Source organism: Mustela erminea, chromosome 4 (assembly GCF_009829155.1).
Source record: "Mustela erminea isolate mMusErm1 chromosome 4, mMusErm1.Pri, whole genome shotgun sequence".
Lineage (NCBI taxonomy): Eukaryota > Metazoa > Chordata > Mammalia > Carnivora > Mustelidae > Mustela > Mustela erminea.
Genome location: NC_045617.1, coordinates 26,545,291 through 26,566,043, shown reverse-complemented (window position 1 = coordinate 26,566,043; position 20,753 = coordinate 26,545,291). Strand labels below are relative to the sequence as shown.

Here is a 20,753-nt window from a genome sequence, read left to right as displayed (position 1 = left end):
TTTAAATCCTCCTATAAACTTAGGGGCAGGAATTGTTTCTGTCCTCACAGAAGGAAGCTCAGGCACAGAGGTGAGTAATTTTCCCAAGGTTTCCTAGCCCATGAGGCAGAGCTGGGCTCAAACTCAGGCCGTGAGTTCTAGGGGGCCGCCCTTCTCACCCCTGTACCGCATTGCTTCTCTCGAGTGTGGCTATTGGGGAACTTCTGGCGCAGTCCTGTCTTTATCCCTCACTTGGGAAGCCGTAGAGTACAGTAGCGAAATGCACATCCTTGGGGGTCGGGAAAGAGTCATCTTTTAATCCGGGCTCCCACACTCAGTGGAGAAGCGAGCAGGAAGCGGCAAGTGATTGCCTTCCCTTCTCTCTCCATCTGAAACCGTGGCTGGTGAAGAAACTGAGGTTTAAAGGATTAAGATATTTAAAATAGAAATCATGTTCTGTACCCAAACACTGTGTTGTTTTGCCACTCTCTGAGTCAGCGTGCTGTAGTCAAATCATCAGGCGTTCGGAAAGCTTCCTGAACGTCAGCTGTCTCAGATGCGCTGAGGGGTGTGTGTGTGTGTGTGTGTGTGTGTGTGTGTGTGTGTGTGTGTGTTTTAAATAACCTACTAAGTGTATATGGATAAAACTGTGAATTATGCAGAAAACTAGTGTACTAACACTTTGAGTTAATGCTAATTTGAATAAGATAAATTCTTACTATTTCTTCCAATATTCTGCATAATCTTTGTTATCACGTACAGCGTAGTTATTAAGCACATAATAGTTAAGCAGGCGGTAGGAATAACTACCGCTCATTGAGTACTTATTTTGTGCTAGGTGCTTTACGTAAATTCTCATTCCGGTTCTCAGTGAGGTTGGTAGGTATCTTTACCCCTCTCTGTGGATGTGAAATTGGAACCGAGAGCACTCTCGGGCAATTTCCTTCAATTCCCACCATAGCCAAAACTAGTGGAGGCATCGTTAAAACCTTGACTTATTCCGTTGCCCATGTGTGTATATTTTATGGCAATTCTCTACTGCTTCCCAACGAGTAGATGAAAGCAAGGCTACATTTATAGTTTCTGAGCTAGTATGCTATAACTTCAGAGGTCAGGGTCTATCTAATATATATTTAATAAGTATTTTTTAAGATTTGTGTGTTTATTTCAGAGAGAGGGAGAGCACACACGCATGCACGTAGGGGGGAGGGGTAGAGGGAGAGGATCTCAAGCAGACTCCCCGTGGAGCTCGGAGCAGAGTCTCTGTGAGATCATGACCTGAGCCAAAACCAACAGTCAGATGCTCACATGACACAGCCACCCAGGAGCCCCTAATAACTGTTTTGTTACAAAATTTGCATATTGTTGATCCCCCTACGTATGCTGTATCTCCAAATTAATCTCTAATCTGGCAGATTCCATTGTGTGATTCTCACTAAAAAATATCTTCACACTGAAAAAAGAAAAACCAAGAGGCTTATTAATGGTTCTCTCAAAAGTGATTATGCAGAAAGGAAAATTCAAGTGACACCTTTCTTCAAATGTGGACAAAAGATTAGCTTTGATTAACTCAACCTCTGGCTCTGAGTTATTTCAGAGTTGCAGGGACAAAAAATATGGTCTGTGTTAATTACATTTGGACGAAACGTCGAGTTTTATAGAAACTATCCCCAGATTGTTGTTTTCTTTCTGGCCTGTTAATACAACTAATTCATTACCAGAATGAGCAAGCCATTCTTGCAACAGAGCAGGGCTCCCTTTGATGAAGCAGAGCCCCACAGCAAGCTGCTCTCCCGAATCTGGGAAAGTATCGGTCTGTGTTAGGCATAATTTCCTTTTGAATTCTGTCGGCCACCAGCAAGTACATGATTGTAAGAGACATTTAAGGCAACAGGAAACCTAGTTAAAGGACATCAGTTCCAGGTGTTTACTGGTTTATCTTTCAAATGCATTTTTTTCCCTAAATTACCTAAATAACACACACAGAGAGACACACACACATTCACACACTATTTCAGGCCATAGGAAATTTCTCCATACGTTCACTAGCCAAAACGGATGTCTGAGAGGAGAAAACACAAGTGAACGGATCCTCAGTGGAAATGGGAACCAAAGCAAATGATCTTAGTTTGAGCAGCTCCTGTCCACCACCTGCCCCCCCACCCCGTCTCAAAGGCACACATGGAGATGGATCAGATCCATTGTCAAGTGTGCAGGTGGGTGGCCGCAAGTCTCCACTAGTGCTGAGCTGATGCAGGAGACCTGGAGAACAAATATGGTTGGTAAGAGAGGTCGTTGCTTCCTCTAGTGTTTTGAGAAATGTCAGTTTTCTCTTGAGCCAAAGAAAACAGAACTCGTCAATGTGTATATGGTCCTGTGACACTTTTTTGCAAAATAACTCCTACAGCGAGTATATATGGTGCATGATTCTCCTGAAGAATTGGGATTATTGGTTTAACGAGTACACTGATCTTTGGGACTAAGGTGGGGAGGTCCTTTCTCGAAGCTATAATAACATTTTTAAGCTACGAGGGTGCATTATTGGTTCCTGTGGAATAAGGTTGACTAAATTGTATGCATATGTCCCAGGAGGAACAGGAGAGCTGGACCAGAGTCATGACAGGAGGGTGTGAGAGGGGAAGCTTGTCCCATCTGCGGGAAGGAAAGAGGTGGATTAGGAGGGCAAAAAGATACTCAGATATAAAATGGTTCCTTAGCTGGCCCTGGGTGTGAAATTCTTGAGCTAATCCTACTTACACCATGTGGAAAAACAAGTATCTATCAGACAAAGGAAAAGTCAGGAAAATTCATCTCAACAGCTAAAAAAATAGGAATATGGGGGCGCCTGGGTGGCTCAGTGGGTTAAGCCTCTGCTTTTGGCTCAGGTCATGACCTCAGGGTCCTGGGATCGAGCCCTGCATTGGGCTCTCTGCTCGGTGGGGAGCCTCCTCCCCCCTGCCCCTGCCTCTCCGCCTACTTGTGATCTTTCTCTTTGTCAAATAAATAAATAAATAAAATCTTAAAAAAAAAATAGGATTATGTAGACTACCTCTCAGTTAGGGCTTTTTAAACAAATCCACACAGAGTGGCTGGTTATTCACCTCCTTTGGGACTCATCCCGGAACCCTGTTTTCTTTCTTGATTTGCATAGAGAAATCAATTTAAAAGGATATAACTGACATGTTCAACACTAATCTCAAATTTGACTGAAATTATTCCATGCTCCTGTGAAGCATAATAACCCATTATTTTGTTTTGTCTTGACTACGGAAAGGCAAAAGAAGCTGAAAAAAAAAAAAAACAACAACCCCACAATTTCTCTGACATTTCTTTTTTTAAAAGAAAGTGAGAGAGGGGGAGGGGCAGAGGAAGAGAGAGAGAATCTTAAGCGGGGGAACCTGACGCTGGGCTTGATCTCAGAACCCTTTCAAATTCCTTTCACCTTGTCAAGAGCAAAGGGATGAAGGAAGTAGAGGTTTGTAGTATTTCTGGTTAGCACTGAAGCTACTAAAGAAGATACCTTAAGGGGTGCATGGGTAGCTCAGTGGGTTAAAGCCTCTGCCTTCAGCTCAGGTCATGATCCCAGGGTCCTGGGATCGAGCCCCGCATTAGGCTCTCTGCTCAACGGGGAGTCTACTTCTCCCTCTCTCTGTCTCTGCCTGCCTCTCTCCCTACTTGTCTGTCAAATAAATAAATAAAATCTTAAAAAAAAAAAAAAGAAGATACCTTAAGTTGAGTGAGGTGGCAAAGGAAAATTCCTTATATTTCATGCCCTTTAGGTATGATGTGGCTCCTTCCCAGGAGCTCACTGTGCCCCTTCTGAATTAACTGAAGTGACTGAATTTTTGCCCAAATGTGCTCTGAGTAACATACGTATCCCTGTGGAGACAGCCATGGTGGGACTGGCATCAAATCAGGGCTTTGTCCCCGTTTGGCTCTAGCCTCTCCATGCCATGCTGGGGAAGTCCACTGGTGAGTCAGAGAACAAAGAAATACTCCATTTTCTTGTGGTACTGGAGTGAGTGAGGGAAGGAGCTTCCTCCTCCACTCAAGAAGCCTCTTTTAACAGGTGAAAGCTGCTTGCTTTCTACCTGGAGCAGAAGATCTGGAACAATTAGACATCCAATTTACAAGTTTTTTGTTTTCATCTGTTTGAAGCCTCACCATAAGCCAGTGAGGGAGGTGGGAGCCGGCAAGAGGTGGGAACCGGAGAGATGCTATTTATTGAGCATGAGCCACGGGCTGGGACTGTGGGACTGGACTGGGACTGGGACTCTGTTAGGACTGTGCACACAAAGTAGATAGAGTGAGGTACCTGTTCTGAAGGGAATGACATGCACTCTAGCGGGTATATGGCAGGGAAACTGAGGCTGGAGATTGTGCATGAAATTGCTATTAATATTGGTATCCTAGGAAGAGGATGAGTTTGGACGTAAGGATTCAGTCTGGGCAAGATGATGGGGTGTTTTGGTTATTTCACACAAAGGAAATAATTTGTTAGAGATGTGGTGGTCTAAAAAGTATTTAAAGTGTGTTCAGAGCTAAAGCTGCCATGTACTTTCCCTAAAATAGATAAGCGAGGTATCCAAATTATCTAAGAAGTTGCATCAAATTTATGTTGGCAATGCTGACTTCACCTTAAAGTTTGTTAATTACCTATTGACTAGATCACAATCATCTGTACAAAATATATGGAAGTTATGGTTTCATCCCTGAGAACTTAAAAAAAATCCGTTATGACAAATGTGAAACACAGGTAAAAGTGAAGAGAACGATGTGACAGACCCCTGCACCTGCCATCCGCCTCCATGCCCTATCAGCACATGCTCAGTCTTGTGTGACCCCCTACCCGTTTCATTACTTTAAGGGAAATTCCAATTTCATATGATTTCGCGCATAAATATCCAAAAATGTATCTCTAAAGGATAAGGAATTATTTTTTAACATAATACCAGAATCATATCTAAAATTAATCATAATGCCTTAATATCAGTATGTCTCTAGTTTGTGTTGAAATTTACCTAGAGACCTTTATCACAAATATGGATACTGCTGTAGTAGTCTAATGCTGTGTGCAAACTAACCCAAAATATGGAGGCATTGGAAAAAAAAAAAACTATTATCATCTCTCATATAGGAAGGTATTGGATCACCAAGTCAGTTTTTTTTAGATATTTCAATTACTATGAGCCAGTCCTGGTAAGTTTTAATTTTCTAGGAATCTGTCTTATCTAAGTTTTAAAAAATTTATTAGTATGGGGCACCTGGGTGGCTCAGTTGGTTAAGTGTCTGCCTTCGGCTCAGGTCATTGATCCCAGAGTCCTGGAATGGAGACCCACGTGGGGCTCCTTGCTCAGAGGGCAACCTCTCCCTCTGTTGCTCCTCTGCTTGTGCTCTCTCTCTCTCTGTCAAATAAATAAAATCTTTAAAAAAATTTATTAGTATAAAGTCATTCCTAATATCCTTTTAGAATGTCTATAGAGTCTGTAGTTATGTTTCCTTTTTCATTCCTATCATTGCTATTTGTGCCTCTTTTCTTTTTTTCTTTATCAGTCTTATGAGAACTTTGTCAATTTTATTAATCATCCCGAAGAACCAACTTCAGGAGTTGTTAATTTTCACTATTGTACCTTTGTTTTTTGATGTTTAATTTCAGATTTTATCATTATTATTTCTTACCTCCATATTTTTTTGTATTTATCTTGCTGTTCTTCCATTAATTTCTTAAGTTGAATTCTTCGTTCACTTTTTCATTCCTACTAGATGCATCAAAGGTTCTATATCTCTCTCATTATTATTTTAACTGTGTGCCAAAGGTTTTGATATACAGAATTTGCATTATTGTTCAGTTCTAAATGTTGTCTGATTTCTGTTATAACTTCTTCCTTGAACAATAGATAACTTAGAAGTGTATTTTTATGTTTTCAAATATTAGATATTTCTGGTCATTATTTTGTTGCTGGTTTCTAAGCTATGTGGTCTCTCTGATACCATTCCTTTGAAACTTATAACTTATAACTTCTTCCTTGAACAATAGATAACTTAGAAGTATATTTCTATGTTTTCAAATATTAGATATTTCTGGTCATTATTTTGTTGCTGGTTTCTAAGCTATGTGGTCTCTCTGATACCATTCCTTTGAAACTTATTGAGACTTTATGGACTAGTTTGGAGTTATTTTTTATTACATGTTTTTTTCTCCTTCCACTCATTGGCAATTATCTTTGCAATTTCCTGGGAGATAGGGGTTATTTCTAGTTCATCCTTCCACTGGGAGTGTCTTTGAGTCCTAGCTTTACTGTTTGTTCAAGCCCTGGGTTTTATCTTCTCTTGCCCAGCCCCAGGAGACTGCACATATTAAGGATTCTGTTCACTCCAGTACAGGCCTGCAAGATGAAAGGCACATCAGTGTCCTCTCCTCTCTGCATTCTTCCCTTTAGTTTTTGACCTGAGTGTTCCGTATAGTCTATTCTAGGCAGTTTGTCAATGCACTTAAGAAGACTTTTAAAAGATAAATATTATCCAGCACTTCCCATTGGTTGTGAACCTCATCTACCATACGTCCATTAACAGAAGTCTATAGTGACATCTTATTTGATTACTGTTGAATTTCTGTATCATGCAGTAATATGTTCAAGGAGCTTAAGCCTTGGCCATTTATTAAGGCAATCCCTAGAAGGACTGTTAGGGAAAGATTTAACATAAAACATATAGTAGAGTGGATAGTGAAGGAATACTGGAAACACTGAAAAGAGAGAAAAGGTAAGAGTTTTAAGTTCCATTCAAAATTATCAAAAATATAGCCAATACATCTGAACGATTCCAAAATGACCTCCCACGTTCCCCCAAAAGATATGTAGAAGTATTCATAGCAGTGTTTTCCCATCAAAAATTGAAGGAAAAAACCCCCCAACATATATGTATCAATGATAGGGTAGATATATAAATTGTGGAATACTGCATAGCAATGAGAATGATCAAAGTAAAACCGCATGCAACTATATAAGTGAATCCCACAATACTGAATGAGAGAAGCTGAATACAATAATATATAAATCTGTGTGATTCCATTTCTGTGAAGTTCAAAACCAGACCAAACTAATTTATTGTGTTATAATTCAAAATGATTGTTGCCCTTGAGAGAAGGTGAGTGACAGGGATGGACACAAGAGGACTTCGGTGGGTGTTGTCCTGTTCTAGCTCTTCATCCGAACGCTTGCTTCATAGGGGTGTTCATTTTGTGAAAATTAATTGAACCATACACGTTTTATGGGTGCACTTTCTGCGTATGTATTTCTTTTTTTTTTTAAGATTTTTATTTATTTATCTGACAGACAAAGATCAAAAGTAGGCAGAGAGGCAGGCGGCGGTGGTGGTGGGGGCGGGAAGCAGGCTCCCCACCGAGCAGAGAGCCCGATGCAGGACTCAATCCCGGACCCTGAGATCATGACCTGAGCCGAAGGCAGAGACTTTAACCCACTGCGCCACCCAGGTGCCTCTCTGCATAAGTATTTCAATGAAGTTTCACATTACAAAAAATTCAAAATGAAAAATAAAAAGCCATGAATCAGTACCTGATACTGCTCTTGGTTTAAAAAGAAAACAGGGCTGTTTTAACCAACTGTTACCATAATGGAATTTCAGTTGTTTAAAGACATCTTCCAGAAAATGTGGGGCCTTGATCTTAGAAAGTGGGAACAGGAAAAATGGAGACATTCCTCCTTCCAAGTGTAGGAAAACACTGCTTTTCCCCAAGTAGGTTATACTGTAGAATTCTGGAAATGTCTTCCCACTAGGACATTGGAGGTTGGAGCGTGTGTTCATCTTTACCTTTGACGTGGCCCTCCTGGAAACCTTCATCTGCAGAAAGAAAATGCATCCCTACCACCTTGTCTTCCACCTGGTAACTGATCTTTTATTTTGATTATGAATCCTATCAGTATACTGTTGAATTCCGAGTTTGGTTCTAGGTTGTCTTTATTTGATTTTGGCAATGGCTCACCGTCTGAGTGCAACTACGTCTCTGGGAACCCTTAATTATTCCCCTGCATCCACCACAAAGAAAAATCTAAGCGGCTTCCACTGTCCTGCCTGGGGCCCTCTGTAATATTTCTGCCACCCATAAAGTGTCATCATTTTATTAAGAAAGGCAGTGGGTCATGTCATTCTGGATCTATGCTTCATCTTGGGCTAGAGAAGAATCCCAAGTTCTCTAAAGAAAAATCCCAACTCTATTTGCTCGCCAACACATGTCAGTAGATTCCTGGATTCTTTACAAGAATTTTGGCTCTTTATTTTAATTTATGCCCTTCTTTTAAACATAGATTAGCTCTTGTTCTGTTGTTTGTCAAGATTCCTACATTTTTCATTTTAACCTCATTTTCTGCATCGTAGGTTTCCGTTCTCAGATGGAGATAAATCACGCTGTCCCAACCTGTTTGTAGTGCATGAATCATCCAGTTCTCTTCAATGGGTTTTTCATCTGGTTGTCTGTTTTACATCTGTTCATTCTTTTCTCATACAAGATGCACAGACTACTCCTATTTTCTATGTCTATTTAAAAATCTGGTAAAAAATAGTGTATTTTTCCCCATGACATTTCCACTGACTGAAGACATCAGAAACTATTTGAATTAGGAGGACTCCCTCATTTCTATTTACATTATTTCTTTGCATTTTGTGCTATTTCATCTTTTCCCAAACCCCTCAAGGAAAGCAGCACCTGCACTGACCTCTCGAGCGGATGCTCTCAACCCTTCCTTCCCTGAGAGTATGCAGGCCTCAAGTTTCCTCAGGGCAAAGATTACCTGGTTTCATTTATCAGCTAATCCATAGGTAAACCAGGTGATTCTCTTATGGTAGGATGACATAGATAAGAATTCGTATGCAAGACCAAAAAACCAACCAACCAACCAAACAAACAAACAAACAAACAAACAAAAAGCCACAACAAAACAAAACAAAACAAAAACACCCCCGAACCCCACAAAACTTGTATAGTCTTAAGACAGGATGTTAGGACAAGCTTACTGTTCAAAACTGTATCTTTTTCTCAAGACACGGTTATTTCTGAGGTGAATGTGAATTATAATTTTTTACTTTAAAATTAGACTGAAGACAGTGGCTATTGTTAAAGTCTTGTATGGACATCCTCACACTGCCAGTTACATCCCTTTAGTCATATCATAATAACCATGACATCAACGATATAACCTAATATTCTTTTGCATTTTGGGTTATGTTCTGGCAGTAGTTTTTATTTGTGTTTTCTAATAGAAACGAGATTGATATGGGGTTCCCCCCACCCCAGGCAAACATTTGAAGGCTATTACTGGTATGTTTCAAGACTAGGGTTTCTATTGTCATTGACATAAACAATAAAATTATAAGACACACTTCTAAATACTTTCAAACTGTGTGTCTGCAATTCATATGTCTGATATATTCTCTGTTCTTTCTCTTTCTCTGTTTCTCCAACTTTTCTTTTAAATGTCGATGTTCCCAGGGTTCCATCCTTGGTCCTTTCTCTTCTCATGACACACACTGTCCTTGTGCCTACCGTTATCATCACCACCCACGTCCCCCAACTCCCACACCTCCATTCCCATCATGGGCCTCACTTACAAACCTTCTTTTCTCCATATCCAACTGATTCTTAGTCCCAGAAGATGTTGCCCCTCTGATCTCAGTAGGAATTAGTGGTTCTCTGGAGCCATTGACTTGGTTTTAATTGAGGGTCTCAGTGAAACATAGGGTTGATTGTTCTTCCCTCTGCTTTGCAACTGGGAAGTTCAGGGAAATTTGTTGGCCTCTCTGTAGTTGTTTAAAGTCTGTGTGTTAACCTCACCTCTTGCTCAATTCTCTTCACCTCAGTTTTTCATCCATTTACTTATTTCCATCCTGCCTTCATGTACATATATAGCCTTGATTTGGAATAGGTATGAATCTAAGTAATTGACATATCACACAGATGTTTATATCATGTATGCCTTCCCCTTCTGAATAACTCTATCCTATTGATCCATGTGGTTATACCTTAATGTCAACATAGTGGAAATGTATCTTCTTCCAAAAGTTCTCTGCCGTGAGTTAATCTGACTAGTCTCCCAAACTAGTAGTCATCTTAACTTACTCTTGGACTCCTTTCTCCCTTTCCCACCATCACATCTAATCTTGTCAGCATATCTTTCCAGTTTATTGTGGGCTTTCCTCGACATTCCCACTGTCACTATCCCGAGTGGACTATGGCAGCTGTTTTCCAATAAGTCTCCACTTAATTCTGTAGTCTGCTTCCAGAACAGATTTCCCAAATATATATCGGATCTTGTTAATGTCCTAGTTAAAACTTTCCCTGCACCTCATTGCCTATGAAATAAGTTCCAAACAACTCTGTGATGAGCGAGGCTCTTTGTGACTTGAACAGTGAGCTCTTTTCTCTAATGGGAGCGTATTCTCCCTTCTAGTGGCCAACCATTTTCCTGAGTTGCCATTTGTTCCAAGGTTGGTTTTCCTTGGAAGCAGACGCTGAGACAAACAGAGATTGGAGTCCAGGAGTTTGTTCAGGACATGGTCTTGGCATCACCACCTGTAGATAACAAGGAAAGAAAGCAGAAAGGTACTGAGAGAGAAGTTGGACTGTGACAAGTGGTATGTTAGAACTAGTGTGCACAGAAATTGGCAAATGTTATAAATCAGCACCCCCCACCCCGTGTCCAGAAAGCCCAGTTAACTTCTGGCTGCAGTGCAGTCTCAGGGAAGACCTCAGCTAAATCCAGGAATTGTTCGAGAGCTGGATGGCCCTTCAGAGTTGTCCCCAAATTTGACGTCAGGGAGCCGGGCATCTATAGCCCTTTTTCATCAGTCTCTGGATGTCGACTTCTGCTGGAAGGGGGCATGACCTTGGACAAAGTCATGTCCCCTTTTAGCTGAGGTAATTCCAAAAGAGGGCTGACAGCTGAACGCTGTCTATAGGCTCCCACCAGGCCCAGAAGCTGGAGAAGCAGGTCCTTCAAGAGAAGCTTGCCTCAAGTTCCATATGGCTTCCCATTGGCAACATTCTGAGCACCATTGTCTCTGCTTTGGGAGCCACATGGTAGAGTGAGGCTCAAGTTTGAGACTGACCTTTGGCTCTCATAGCCTGGCAGCTGTGACTGGGAAAGGAGTCTTTTGGCAAAGTCAGGTGGAGTCCCTGGTCTTCTCTCCAATCCTTGAGCTAAGAATATAAGAATTATGGATTTTCATTCTCCTTTATCAAGTTATCCACCCCAGAGTCCCTTAATTCATCAGCTTCGCCATGTTGTTTATGACAGTGGCTCTCAACTGGGGACGATTTTGCCCCCGAGGGGACAATTGGCAATGCCAGGAGACATTTTTGGTTGTCACAGCTGTGGGAGAGGGTACTACGGGCATCTTGTGGCAGACCCAGGGATGCTAAACAGCCTACAGTGCACACACAGAGCAGCCCTCCCAGCAAAGAATGATCCAGCCCAGAATGTCATTGGAGCTAAAGCTGAGAAACCAGTCCATGGCAATAGCCCCTCAGTGGACACTTGATTCCTGATGACCATGGAGAAATAATGAAATGACTTGTTTCACCTTCGCAGGTGCTAAGAGGGTCAGGGTTGCCCCGACCCCTAATCCTTCAATCATAGCTGAATTGTCATTGCCTTTTACCTTGGCCAGGTCAAGTAATCAGTCTCCGATTCTGCCCTATTTCTCTGGGGATCTATTGCCTGCAGCCGTCCCCATAGCAGTTAGGATGCTGTTGCAAGAAAAATAAACCAACTCACCTTGACTTAAGCAGGAAAGAACTGTATTGGGAAGATATGGAATAACTCACAGAAATACCAAGAGGGCTGGATTCTGGTATCCCCACTGAAACCAGGCAGCCCAATTCTGAATTGGGTCCTGAAGCCCTAGGACCTGAATCCTAGGCATCTAAAATTATACCACAAAGTCAGTCCAGTGAGGACACTGCCCCTGGCTCTCTGATCATTGACTTGTGCAGACTGTGGATTGGACAGGCTGCTCCACCTGTGGGGCCAGGCTGCTGCTGCCCCTTGGGACTTGGAGTCCTTGATACTTCTGCTGCTGCTACTGCTGGAGAAGATCCCCTCCTGTTCCTGCTTTTCTGTGTCCCCTGTCAAAGTCTGCCGCAGGGGTAATGAGATGTTGTGAGAGCAACAATCTGGTTGTTTTAGCTTGCATGCTAGGAGGTGGCCATTACCTGTGACCAGAACTTTTAAGGAGGGGAATTTCCCAGACACAAAAAGTGTTTAGATGGTAGGGGGCAAAACAGTGAGAACTTTCAGGTGAAAACGGTGTTAATTCCTTCAGACTTTTGTGTACATTTCAGGCCGTTTTATTGTAAACGTCTCCAACACAGAAAGCTTGGATTTATAGGTCTATTTTTCCAGTGTGTCATCTCAGGTTAACTTATGGGTTTCTGATCCTATCATAACTTCTCTTTACTTTGTTACACACACATACACACACACACACACACACACGCTTATACCTTGCTGTGATAGCCTACCTTCCTCAGTATAAAAATAGGTATGTCTCTTAAAGATCTTACCCTTTATTATTCAAATTCATTTCAACACGTGTTAGCAGTGCCAAAATAAACAATGCTGGAAATAGTTTCCTAATGCAATAAAGCTAGACAGCATGACTTTCATTTCTGTCTTTGATTAATTGTGTGCTTTTCTCCTTTATGAAAGATAAATCTACATGTAGAGCTCCATCAAGGCAGAAAAACAAAGAGACTCTTTTGAAAAGTTCTTGGTTTTAGTGTGACATTTTAATATATATTTTTTTCTCAGTGTCATTTGATGAATCTTTCCACTCACCTTTTCTGACAACAGCTGAGGTGAAACATTTTGTGCTTCATAAATGAGCTGATGATACCCTGAGAGGGCTCTGCGAGAGTTTCTGGTTAGCCTGTCTTGTAAAATACTGATTTGTCTGGGAGACTCAGAAATTGCCAGGAAGGTAAGGCATTTTTTTTTTAAAAGAGAATTTAATGAGGCGTTCTGAAGGAAGGATCCACATCCAGGTCCACTTTGACTGTCAGGTAAAGACCAGGGACAGCTAACCTGCCCATCACTGTTGGTGAGGTTTTGGCACGTTGGTAAGAACCCAATGTTACAGCTGAACATACCCAAACAGAGGAGTAGTTTTTCGTTCTTGCTCAAGGTGTCCTTCCCTACTACTATCTGTCACCACTCCAATTTCATAGGTGGAGAAAGTGACTTGTAGGAAAAGCAGGCCACAGACTCAGAATTAGAAGTCAAATATTAAGAAACAAGTGATCACATAAAACCCCAATGCTTTTCCATTTATAAAGACCGGTACAGGATGGAAGAGGGGAAATTCTTATCAGTCAGAAGCTGGAGATTGCAAACCGCGATTCACTTGTCAGAATGGCGAACTTTCTTCTTTCTAAATAAACTTTTCATTTTAGGATAGTTTCAGCTTTATAGAAAAGTTGCAAAGATGGTACATAGAATTCTTAGATACCCCACACCTAGTTTCCCTTGATGTTAACATCTAATGATAGTATGGTATGTTTGTCACAATTGATGAGCCAATATTAATATTTTATTATTAATTAATATCTGTATAGTTTATTCAGATTTCCCTTGTTTTTAAGAATTGAGATATAACCACTCTCTGCCTGCCTCTCTGCGTACGTGTGATCTCCCTCTGTCAAATAAACAAATAAAATCTAAAAAAAAATAAGAATTGAGATAAAACCAACATGTAAGATTATATTAAGTTCAGGTGTGTAGTGTAATGATTTGGTATTTGTATATATTGTGAAATGATTGCCGTAGTAAGTCATATTAACACCATTAACACACACAGGTGCAAATCTTTTTCCTTGTGATAAGAACTTTTAAGATCTACTCTCTTAGCAGCTTTGACATACAGTATTATTAACTATAGTCACTATGCTGCACAGTACATGCCCATGACATTTATTTTGTAACCAGAAGTTTATTTATTTTGACCAGCTTCACCCATTCCTCCCTCTCCCTTCCCGCTGGATCCCTGCCTCTGGCATCCATCAATCGGTCCTCTTATATCTACGAATATGTTTTGTTTTTGTGTTTTTAGATTCCGTGTGTAAGTGATATCATATGGTATTAGTTTTTTTTTTTTTTTTTCCTGTCTGATGTATTTCACTTCGTGTAACGGTCTCCATCCATGCGGTCACAAATGGCAGGATTTTCTTCTGTTCCACTGGCTGAATAATAGCCTGTTGTGTATGTGTATGTATGTATGTATATGTGTGCCTGTCTGCTTTTCCTACAAGTCGGTTTCTCTGTCTATAAAACTGGAGTGATGATAGATGGCAGAGTGGAAAGACACCTTGAGTCATAACAAACCCCAATCCTGGGTGTGTGTATACATGTACACACCACATTTTCTTTCTTCATCCGTCGGAAGATTCTTAGGTTGCTCTGATGTCTTGGCTATTGCAAGTAATGCGTCAGTAAACAGGGGGCGAAGGGGGGAGGAGCATATCTTTAGTGTTTTTGTTTCCTTCAGATAAATACCCAGAAGTGAAATTTCTGGATCCAATGGTAGTTCTACTTTCATTTTTTAGTTTCATTTAGTCTCACTGTTTTATTTTTGCTTTTTTGCTCTTGGTTTCAATTCTAAAAACTCATCACCAAGACTAACATCAAAGAAGTTACTGCCTATCTTTTCTTCTAGGGGTCTTATGGTTTCAGGTCTTAATTTTGTGTATGGTTTAAGAAAGTCGTCCAGTTTCATTCTTCTGCATGTGGCTGTCCAGTTTTCCCAGCACCATTGTATATTCTTGGCCATAAATTAATTGACCGTATATGTGCGGGCTTATTTCTGGTCTATTTTGTTTCACTGATCCGCTCGTCTGTTTTTATGCCACTACCATACTGTTTTTATTACTACCGTCTTGTAATACAGTTTGAAACCAAGAAGCACAATGTCTCTAGCTTTTTTCTTCTTTTTCAAGATTGCTTTGGCTATTCAGGTTCTTTTGTGGTTTCATACAGATTTTAGATTTTATGTTCTATTTCTGTGAAAAATGTCATTGGAATTTGATAGAAATTACATTGTGTCTATATATTGCTTTGGGTAGTATGGACATTTTAACCATATTAATTCTTCAAATCCATGAGCATAGAATATCTTCTATTTATTTGTGTCTTCTTCAGTTTCTTTCGTTACTGTCTTATAGTTTTCATTGTGTAGAGGTCTTTCACCTCTTCAGTTATAACTAGTTATTTTATTCATTCTGATGCATTTGTAAATGAGATTGTTACCTCATTTCTCTTTCTAATAGTTTGTTATTAATGGCATAAATGCAACAGAGCTCTATATATTGATTTTGTATCCTGGCTTTACTGAATTCATTCGTTAGTTCTAATACTTTTTTTGGTGGAATCTCTAGGGTTTTGTTATATATAGTATCATGTCATCTGTAAATAGTAACAGTTTTACTTCTTCCTACTGATTTGGAGGCCTTTTGTTTCATTTTCTTGCTTAATTGCTCTGGGCAGGACTTCCAATAGTACGTTGAATAAAAGGGGCAGGAGTAAGCATTTTTGTCTTGTTCCTTTCATTGTTGAGTATGATGTTAGGTGTGGATTTGTCATGTACAGCCTTTATTATGTTGAGGTATGTGTTCTCTCTACCCACTTTGCTGAGGGTTTTTATCCTAAATGGGTGTTGAATTTTGTGATATTCTCTTTCTACATTTATGGACATTATTTTTAACCATTTTGTTAATGTAATGTATCACTACATTTGATTCATTTGCAGATGCTGAATGAACCATCCTTATGTCTGTAGAATAAATCCCATTTAATCATGGTGTCTGATTCTTTCTATGTATTGTTGAATTTTGTTCGCTAGTATTTTGTTGAGGATTTTTACATCTGTATGTTCACTGGGGATGTGGCCTGTGCTTTTACTTTGTTGTAGCGTCCTTGTTTGGTTTTGGTGTCAGGTAAAGCTGGCCTTGCACAATGAGTTTGGAAGTGCTCCCTCCTCTTCTGTTTTTTAGAAGAGTTTGAGAAAGAATGGTATTTATTCTTTTTTGAATGATAGGTAGAATTCACAGGGAAGCCATGTGGTCTTGGACTTTGTTTGTTGGGAGATTTTAAATTACTGATTTAATCCCCTTACTGCTAACTGGTCTGTTCTGATTCTTTAGTTTTTATCTAACGTTCTTTTTCTGCTCCAGGATCCTACCTGGGACATCATATTACGTTTAGTCATCATGTCCTCTTAGGCATCTCTTGGTTGTGACTGTTTCTCCTTCCTTTTTTCACCTTGTTTTCCATGACTTTGACACTTTTGAGGAGTACTGGTAGGTATTTTGCAGAATGTCCCTCAACTGGGAATTGTCTGATGGTGTACTCTCATGAGTACACGCTAAGATCACCTCCAAAAATTGACTTGTGTCAGTAGGGAGGAGGGGTCTCCATGTGTTCAAGACAGGGAGAAGATACCTCCCATTCTTGATTCCCCAGTAGGGGAGGGGATGTATTAAGTCAGCAAACTCCAAAAAGACCATTTGAAGGGAAGACTTATAATCAACTTTGATAGTTGATGGTTTTATAGATACATATAACCTATATGGGCAGCAGTACTTGGAATAATATTCAATGTCTCATTGTTGCTTAAGCTTTAATTTTTAGAGCATCTGCTGAAGTTCTGTTGGTTTTGGGGGCCTGATTCCCCTCATCAGTAGAGACTCAGAGCAAAGTGGTGACTTGCCATGATCACACTTAAATATTAAAGGAAAGACTTTGTGACTCCCAAGGAATATTTAATTAGAGACATGGATCTGGAGATCTATAAAATGAGGCCATATTCAGGAAGCATGAAATACACAAAGCTAATCCACAAGGATTTTCCTTTTTGATGCAGGGAAGAAGAAGCAAATATCAGGGCCTTATTCAACTACCAGCCAGGGGAAGTCTAGTGATACCAAGAACAAAGGTAAAGATAAAGGGAAAATGTGTTCAATATAAAAGTTATACGTACTTATTTCCCTCTATACAGTAAGAAACACTTCTTAACATTGTTTATTCATTGTGCATTGCTATTATATGACTCATGCAAGGTATTTTCCCTAAGAAATATATACAACAATTTCTGTGCTGGAGTTCCCATATCACACCTAGAATGAGAGAGAAATTTCTAGCAAATGTAAATTCAAGAGGCAGCCTTTCTTTGGAGAAAAAAAAAGAGTCTTTGCTATAAAGAAGGGATTTAAAAATAAAATTATGAAATTCATGTTTAAGTGGAAGATATTGAAGAATCTGATAAGACAGTATTTGTAGACAAATATTTATTTTTTTCTCTTTGATGGTGTAGTCCTAACCTTTTAGGTTTTTGTAATTAAGGTACATAAGCATAATTTTGAGTAAGAACTTGAAGCATTTTACCATGATGAATGCTACAGTCCTCAGACAAAAACAAAACCAGTTTTGAGAGATGCTGGGGGAAATGCTTTGCAAAAGAGCTTGGTAATGGGTGCAGGTCTTAATTAATTTCCTACTACCTATTCCCTTTACTTCAAAAGTTAAAAGAAAGCTCTTTGCATTGATGTCATTATCCCGATCATTTGACTAGATATCTGGGTTCCATATTAGACTTCAAAAGAATTTCAGGGGACGCCTGGGTGGCTCAGTGGGTTAAGCCTCTGCCTTCGGCTCGGGTCATGATCCCTGGGTCCTGGAACCCCTGCATCAGGCTCTCTGCTCAGTGGGGAGCCTGCTTCCCCCTCTCTCTCTGCCTGCTTCTCTGCCTACTTGCGATCTCTCTCTCTCTGTCAAATAAATAAATAAAATCTTAAAAAATAAAAAAAAGAATTTCAGGCAATACCTACACTAGTAGTTTAAACTTGTTTCCTTAACAGAGACTATTCACAAAGCTTGGACTTTGTCAGGCGCCTGGACTCTGTGGGTTAATGTTTTTAAAAATTTCAGCCCCTGTTTCTCCCAATATCCCTCCAACTCTTCTCATCGCTCCTGTGACTCTAATCAGATGCATGCTAAGTCTTCCCACACGGCCGCTGTACATCTTACCCTCTCTTTTCATTTGCCACTTTTCTGTTTCTCTGTGCTTCACTCCAGACAGTTTCTTTGAAATTCTTTTGCATTTCACGAATAGTTTCTTCAGCTACCTATCTATTGTTCCCTCTATTTCAATTATTATATATACTTTTTTTTTTTTTTTTTTTTTTTTTTTTAGTTCTACACTTTGCACTCGGTTATTTCAAACTGCAATGTTCCTTTTAAATTTCCAGCACCTTGGCAGCATTTCCAAGGTTGGCCCTTATCACCACGCTCGTGATAAGCAAAACCGTGTGATAGTTTGTGTCTGATAATTCCACTGTTTGGAGTTCCTTCCCATGGGCCTCTTCAGACCTTCTGTTATGTCCGTTGTGTCTGTGGTTCACATTGTTTCATCTCCTCGAGTATCTTACTATTTTTTTTTTTTTTTGGCTTGGCATTGGACCTAAGCTGATGTTTTATTCCTGCAGAAAGCATCTTTTCTGCCAGCCTCTGAAGGTGCCAGTGGTCCATGGCCTGCAAACCGTAGACTTGTTTCCATGGTGCCGCCCTTGGGAACCCCAGCCCAGGACTTAGCGGAGGAGCTCAGCAGCTTCCAACCCTGGTAGGTACTGGACTCTGATTTTTTTATTCTCTTCCACACCACTTCCCTGCTCTCCCCAAATCATCTTTTGACTGTTTCCTCCGGACTGAGGATAGAAAAGGTTTCATTTTCCTCTTCAAAGTTTGCCCTCGTAAATCCATTTTTTATCTCTATGATGCTTTTAAGATTAGAAAAAAGTTCCAGATTTTATTGTTGTCTTCAGTGGAAGAATTGGTCCACATGACCTCAGGAAGCTATTCGCAGCTGGAAGTAACTCTTCGCCCTTTTCATGACAACCCTCTGCTTCCTGGGTCCACACCAGCAAACTATCCTTCACTGAGAAAGTTATGCTCTTTTCAATTATCTGGAGAAGCCATGGTTCAGATCTGATTGGACCATAGTTGCTCAGAATCATGTCTACCACAGTCAGAAGTGACCTGGCTCTGCCCTTCCGAAGCTCTGTCTGTCTTTTCTCTCCCAGGCCCTCACACAGCTCCTGCCTCCCTCTCCCGTCTGTCCTCACGGAGCCCTCCCCTGCTCACCCCACCTGAAACGGCCCCTGCCATCCTAAGCCCCTGACTCTGCTTTATAATTCTTCATAACATTTATTCGCTTATAACATTATTAAATAAATGTTTTAAAGGTTTTAACATCTGCTGCTGCCTCCCTGACCCCTGAGCTAGAGCGTGAGCCCAGTAGGAGCCAGAAATCTGTCTGCTAAGCTCACCATATTATCACGGAGTCTCTGTTTACTCAATTAAAATGTTTTGTCACATTTTTGCAAAATATACCACCAGTGATTTGGTAGCACAAACTGCTTTTCAACTTTATTTTCATGAGAAGAAATTCAAGAGAGCTTTATTTCAGCTCTTGTTTTGTGCGAATATCTGTTGGAGAGTTCTTTTTATATCTAACTATATATTAAGTATTAAACTAATTGACAAACACACAAGACAGGTATCTGAGTTTCTCAGAGCTTGGGATTTGGAATTTTTTTCTTTCTCATATTTGTTTTAATTCTCTTTTTTTTTTTTTAAAGATTTTTTTTTAAAGTAATCTTTACACCCAGTGTGGGGCTTGAACTTACAGCCCCAAGATCAAGAGTCACATGCTCTACTGACTTGTGACTCTTACCATGTCACATGACATTCCAGCCAACATGTGCCCCTGTTTTATTTCTCATTTTGTTTTCTGTTTCAAATATTTATTTGAACACTCAAATATTATAAATATCAAAAACATTCACTGTTTAAAGTAATTATGTAAAAAATCCACTGTTTCCAAGGAACATGAAAGGATCATGCCAACTTGTGAAGGGCAGAGAATAAAAATCCAGAGGGTGATATGAAGATGATTTCTTACTCACCATATACAAAAAAGAATGAATATTGCTTAAATATAAAAGAAAGCTTATCTGATCAGGGAAATGAAGAATGACTTTTCCAAAAAGGAAAACTATTTAAACCATGTACCTATCATAATAATGGAAATGTAATAACTGAATCTGATGATCGTACCATGTTCACTCTTTACTAAATTCTTTACGCTTTCAGATGTCTTTTTTTTTTTTTTGTATTCGTTTAACCAAAATCCTGGTCAGTCCAACCATCTGGACATTTTCATAGTGATGACACTTGGATGCCTCTAATCAAAATTAATAAAGTAAAAATACCAAATTCACTGCATTACGTTACAAGTCGAAAGCAATTGGTCCAACAAGTTATGCCCAATGGGAACAACGTGGCAAGAAAAAGAACTACTCTTTCATGCAAAAAGGTGGATGAATCTCTGAAATATTAAGCTAAGCAAAAAAAAGGTGGTCCCATACTATGCATACATATGGTGCCATTCATTTGAAATCCAGAAAAGGCAAAAAACAAAAACAAAAACAAAACAACAACCTATAGTGGCAGAAATCAGATATTGGTTCCCCGGGGCCAGGAGGAAGGGGGATCTGAATGCAAAAGAACACAAGGAATATTTTTGGGTGCTAGCAATGTTTTACATCTCAATTATGGTAATGGCCACATACGTGTATTTGTGAAACATTTAGTGTATAAAAGCTAAGAAAGCTGATTGAAAAAGATATTAAAGTCCATTTTCTCCCCAACTTT

At 39.9% G+C, this 20,753-nt stretch overlaps 1 long non-coding RNA gene across 2 annotated transcripts in view; it reads left to right on the top strand.

Annotated features, from left to right (window-relative positions):
• Nucleotides 1-20,753, top strand: part of LOC116588176 — a 98,581-nt gene that overhangs the window by 45,151 nt on the left and 32,677 nt on the right. For both annotated transcript variants that reach the window (XR_004284827.1, XR_004284826.1), the window contains one exon: nucleotides 18,527-18,660. This is a non-coding gene — a long non-coding RNA (uncharacterized LOC116588176). The remainder of the gene's footprint in view (nucleotides 1-18,526; nucleotides 18,661-20,753) is intronic.